The sequence below is a fragment of the Rana temporaria genome, chromosome 1 (assembly GCF_905171775.1).
Source record: "Rana temporaria chromosome 1, aRanTem1.1, whole genome shotgun sequence".
Taxonomy (NCBI): Eukaryota; Metazoa; Chordata; class Amphibia; order Anura; family Ranidae; genus Rana; species Rana temporaria.
The window spans coordinates 641,558,274-641,564,726 of record NC_053489.1 but is presented as its reverse complement, the minus strand read 5'-3'; positions in this window follow the sequence as shown (position 1 = coordinate 641,564,726).

Genomic DNA, 6,453 nt, shown 5'->3' with positions numbered 1-6,453 from the left:
CAAGCAAGGGGAGGGGAGAGATGTCAGAGCTGGCTGTGATACGCCCAGCTCATCTCTCTCTCTCTCTCTCTGGAGCTCTAAAGCTCCGATCTCCCTGCTGATCTGTCCAACTCACGGCCGGGCGCTGTGCTGGTGGCAGAGCTTGCTGTGATGGCCGCACGGCGCCCTATGTTGCCCTGCACAGCTCGCACACTGCAAAGGTGCAGGAATAAAATAACTAGCCGCCCAGCCCTGGCTGCCTGTCACTGACATCCGAAGTGGATCGCTCCCGCCCCCGCCCCCGCCCCCTAGTTTGCACAGCCCAGCGAATCAGGGCTGTGCAAACGAATAGGAAATGAATATTCAAAGTGTGGGAGTGACCCACAGGAGCCAGGGGCGGACACAGGAGGCAGGAGCAGACGGGGGAAGGATGCAGAATGATGACGTTTCGTTACCAAGCTGGGGTACGAAATTCATAGCCAGGAATGACTGGCCGAACTTCCGGTATCTGAAAAGTCGGGGATTGCTGCAGATATGACACTGAAGGTGAATTACATTGTTATATACTTTTTAAAGATGTTGCGAATTAAAAAAAAAAAAATTGCTCTGGAGTACTCCTTTAAGAAACAAGTGTTGGACTTTAAGTGGTTAAATTTAGTTACAATGTTAGTTAGTTACAATGTTTCATTTTGTTTACAAACTTCGCAGACTGCCCAGATTTGTTCTTTACACACATAAGTGTATTCCTTTGATCTAAGAAGGAAGTGTCAGTTACAATGTTTCCTGTTAAAAACTTGGCAGACTGCCCAGATATTTTCTTTTGACAGCTGAAAGTCTCTCCACTTGTTATATGAAAGAATCAGCAAACTCTGCATTGAAGATCGTCAGGGGGGTTGAATCGAGATCACGATTTTTTTAACGATTAATTGTGCAGCTCTAGCACGGTATTTGCGCAGCAATTTTTCAAACATGTTTTTTTGGAAAAAAATGTTTCATTCATTAAAAAAACAGTTAGTTAGTTAAGTCAGCACAATTTTTTTTGGTATCCTAAGCGATGCTTTACATTTTTTTAGGTTACATGTTTAGAGTTACAGAGGAGGTCTAGTACTAGAATTATTGTTCTCGCTCTAACGATCGTGGCGTATGTAACCTGTGTGTATCTGGCTCTGATACTACCAGTGCCTACCCAGCCACTGACTAGTATCTCTCCCCAGCCTGTCCCCACACACCCTCTCACCTGCTGACCTGTGGATGGGGGAATCACTCCTGCAGTGTTATTGTGTTCTGCCAGTGCGTACAATGATCAGTGTTGCTAACTTTAGCTGGCAGCACTGATTGTTTTAAGAAAAAAAAAACAGGCTGGTTGTACTCAAGTTGATTAATAGATTGACTTGTGTAAAACCAGCTAGCCCATACATAGATTGACTATGGCTGGTCTCTGCATAATTGGCGTAATTTCAATCCATGTATGACCCGCTTAACCACTACTCCCTAAATATCCTTCCACTCCTGTACATAGTGCTCACTGTCATACTCTCCACACTACTCTCCTGTACATAGTGCCCACTGTCATACTCTCCACACTTCTCTCCTATACATAGTACCCACTGTCATACTCTACACACTCCTCTCCTGTACATAGTGCCCACTGTCATACCCTCCACACTCCTCTCCTATACATAGCGCCCACTGTCATACCCTTCACACTCCTCTCCTGTACATAGTGCCTGCTGTCATACACTTCTCTCCTGTACTTAGTGCCCACTGTCGCACCCTCCACACTCCTCTCCTGTACATACTGCTCACTGTCATACCCTCCACACTCCTCTCCTATACATAGTGCCCACTGTCATACCCTCCACACTCCTCTCCTATACATAGTGTTCACTGTCATACCCTCCACACTCCTCTCCTATACATAGAGCCCACTATCATACCGTCTACATTCCTCTCCTGTACATACTGCCCACTGTCATACCCTCCACACTCCTCTCCTGTACATACTGCCCCATCATACCCTCCACACTTCTCTCTGGTACGTACTACCCTCTGTCATACCCCCTCACTCTTCCTGTACATACTGCCCATTGTCATACCCTTCACACTCCTCTCCTGTACATAGTGCCCACTGTTAGACCCTCCACATTCCTCTCCCTCACCTGCACATACTTCCCACTTATATACCGTCCATACTCCTCCCCTATGTCGCTTACCCACAAAAACAGTTCTTTAAAATTATACTGAATATCCTCAATGTTACCAGCTCTAGAATGGACACACTTTTGTTAGTTCAACTAAAGGAAATATCAGTTCTCATATTTGTTCTGCCCCATTATTAGTACTCATTTAATTTTGTGATTACTACTATGATGTATAGAGGAACATCGGGGATCTCAGCTACTCTAAATATAGCACTTATATAAAAAAGTGGCCCTGAAAATATTTTTTAAATGTTGGCAACTGTGCACTTAGGCACTGCCCAAGGGCCACCGTCCACCGGGTCAGTAGGGGCCCCATGAGAGGCTCCTGGGATTCTGTGATAATAAAGCGGTAGTAAACTTTCCTGACATTACTACTTTTTAGAGGCCCTGGGGTAGGTTATGCCACAACATACAAGTATGCACAGCATATTAGCACATTAGTGTACACTTCAATTTTCAGACTGAGCCCTCCAGTGCTGCGATGAATCAGGCGGGGCCTGGACACTTCCATCTTCACCCGGTCTTCCTTCTGGGTTTTGTGCCTTTGGTCACTTGCCTTGGCTGGGCTGCGTTCATGTCATTCCCACGCATTTTTTTATTATTTATTACTGTGCTGCCCCAATAGGGGCATAGAATATGAGATGCATAGCCTCAGTTAATATTAGCATTGTTATATAGATTAGAGTTTATATAGTGTGGTTTGCCTACTATTTTCTCATAGCTAAATATATGTGTTATCCTATGCTGCCATCTAGTGGCCTTTGTTGCATGCACATGTTTATGTGATTCTTTGAGTTACCACATATTTTCACTGTATGTATGCCCCTCCCTGCTTCCTGTGTGGAGTACTTCCTGTGTCATCTCTTCAGCCAGCAAGCCACATGTAGAAGGACACTCATGTACTCTGCCCAGGGTAGGAAAGGCATCATCTTTTGACCGTACAATACTATCACCATTCATCTGCTGTTCCTGTTATCTGCTGTAACCCCTGAAGTTAAAGAATAAACACCTCTTTTGAATGAATCGGTATTGACGAGTTCAGCTGTCTGACAAGGATTGTCCACAGTGAGTATATCTGCTTATACAGGCCAGGCATAGAGGTCTCAGCAAGGGATATATCGCTATCACAACAATCGGAGTCAGAATAGTCAAAAGATGCATAGAATTCTTACAGCCTGCTGGGTATATGTGTGTGCCTAATCTGCAATCAAGCTCAGTGCCAGCCGCCATCTTGTGTAAGCACATGGTCGCACAAGCTTACTGCGCTTCATGTGAATGTTGAAAGCTGTTTCTCTAATTGAACTGTGTTACCCCACCTGTCTAAGCTGCTGTTCGTCTTCTTAAAGAGACAGTACCATTTTTTACAAAACCGTGAGAAATGTCTAGACAAGGCTCTGAACACTCTTTTACGGCTGAACCAACGCAGATTCATCATGCCTCTGAACCCGCAGACGTACAGGGAGCAGACTCTGCAGATATTGCTGAACAGAGTGTAAGACCCAAGCGTACAATAAAACCAATACAGAAACTCAGAGAAAACTACGAATACACTAGAGATAAGTTCTCCAGCAAGCTATCAGACTTCTGGGACAGAACTTCACACTGCATGTCAGTTTTGCCACACTTTAATGATCAACCGGCTGAACTAGGAGATTCTATAGTTCGCCTATCTGCTGCGTATGAACACTACCAACGGCTGTCTGCAAAATACACTGCTTTCTTGCAAGACTGTAATATAGAGGACTCTTCAGCAGAACTGACCAAGACTGATGCACTGAACCAACAAAGGGATCTCTTAGTGAAAAATGCTCAGTGTAAGGCAGAACTCCGCATTGCTCAACTGCAAGAGACCAGATCTCACAGATCAACATCAACCAAGCACACTGCACGTTCTTCTAGATCCTCTCGCTCCAGAAGTTCAACATTAAGCGACAAGCTAATAGAGGCCCGCGCTGATGCTGAATCCAAAAAAGCGCAAAGCTCCCTTGCTAAGAAAGAAGCAGAGATGAAGGCCCAAAGCAAAGCTCTTGAAGCCCAGAGCAAAACTCGCCAAGCAGAGATGGAAGCCCAAATAAAGATTCTGCAAATAGAGAAAGAGGAAGCAGGTGCGCTAGCAAGGCTGAAAGTCCTTGAACAAGCAATGGGTCAAAGTACTAATTCAGACTGTCTTATCCCAGCAGAACTGGAAGATCCAATTGATCGCACCAGTGATTATGTGCTAAAGCATAATGTTTACAAAGATACAGAGTCATCTCCTGTACCTCCTACTAACAACACTGTTCTGACTCTCAACTCAGGGACCTCCCAGCTCAAAATGCCTGAGTCTCCTCAAGTCCACAACGCCAGAGCATCTACGCAGCAAACCACATCAACTCCTGCCATCAACAAGGTGACTTCCAGCGACAAGCCGCAGCTCCAGCCACAGCCAGCAGAAGCCTTAAAGACTACACCAAAGTTAAGCGCTCATGCAACATCATTTCATCCTGGTAAACCTCACCTTTCTTCACCAGAGAACTTTCACACCCAAGGGGTTCCACAGATTACTTTGGCACCAAAGAGTGAGAGATCAGACTTGAATGACTTAGCCAGCTATATGGCACGCCGTGAGCTCATTATCACCAGCCTCTCAAGGTTTGATGACTGTCCAGAGAGCTACAGGGCCTGGAGATCAACCTTCAAGGCTGCTATTGCTAATTTCAACCTTAATAGCAAGGACGAACTTGATTTGCTCATAAGGTGGCTGGGGCCAGAATCTGCAAATCGTGTTAAAAGACTGAGGACAGTACATGTTGACCACCCAGATGCAGGTCTTGTTGCCACATGGGCAAGACTTGAGCAAGCCTATGGTAGCTCAGAAGCCATAGAAAGCGCTCTATTCAAGAGACTGCAAAACTTCCCAAAAATAGGGAACAAAGACTATCGCAAGCTCCAAGATCTAAGTGACCTCCTCATGGAGTTAGAGTTGGCAAAGACAGACCCACGTCTACCTGGTCTAAGCTTCCTGGACACTGCTCATGGTGTCAATCCAGTGGTGTCTAAACTGCCATATGGCCTGCAGGAGAGATGGGCGCAGCAGGGCTCAAGGTACAAAAGAGACTATAACGTATCCTTTCCTCCATTCTCATATTTTTGCAGGTTCATCAGTGAACAAGCCTGGATGAGAAATGATCCCAGCTTCAGCTTCAGTGAACCCAACTTGCCTGCTTCATCACCATCTCCAAGGTATGACAACACAGCAGCTAAACACAGAGACTTTCATAGAGCAATATCTGTTAAAAGGACAGACATCTCACCACCCGTATCCTCTCATGCATACCAGAGTAATTCGGGTGACAGAGATCCTAATCGTCAGTGCCCTATTCACAAGAAGCCTCACCCTCTTAAGAAATGCCGAGAGCTGAGAGCAAAGACTTTACAAGAGCGCAGGGAGATTCTCCAGAAACTTGGAGTATGTTACAGGTGCTGTGCTTCTTATAGTCATTTTGCCAAGGACTGTAAAGTTGTCATCAAGTGCACAGAATGCAGCAGCGAAAGACATGTGACAGCTATGCATCCTACTCCACTTACAGACAGCCCACAGCAGCTACCTACCTCCACCCCTCTCTCAAATCATGGCGGGGAGCAACGAAGCCACGCTCTAGCCCAGGAGAATGTTTCTTCTTCATGCACAGAAGTCTGTGGAGAAGGTTTAGATCACAAGTGCTGTGCCAAGATATGCCTTGTGAAGGTATACCCAGAGGGTCAACCTGAAAAAGCTGCCAGGATGTATGCCATAATAGATGAACAGAGCAACAGATCCCTGGTCAAGCCTAAATTATTTGAGATCTTTGGCATTGAGGGTCATGCCACACCGTATACTCTCAGAACCTGTTCTGGTCGCGTAGAGACTTTCGGCAGAAGGGTCGATGGGTTCATGGTGTCTCATATCGAAGGGAAAGAGGGCATACTCCTACCAACATTAGTCGAGTGTGACCAGATACCAGACGAAAGAGAAGAGATTCCTACTCCAGAGGTTGCATATCACCATCCTCACTTAAGGCACCTTGCTGATGAGATTCCCGCAATGGACATGAATGCTGAAATCTTAGTCTTGCTAGGAAGAGACATTCTTAGAGTACATAAGGTACGTGAGCAGTGTGATGGACCTGAGGATGCCCCTTATGCACAAAGACTTGATCTAGGCTGGGTAATAGTGGGCGATGTATGCTTGGATAGAATGTGTACATCATCTGAGATCCACTCCTTCAAAACTTACATGTTAGGAAATGGACGC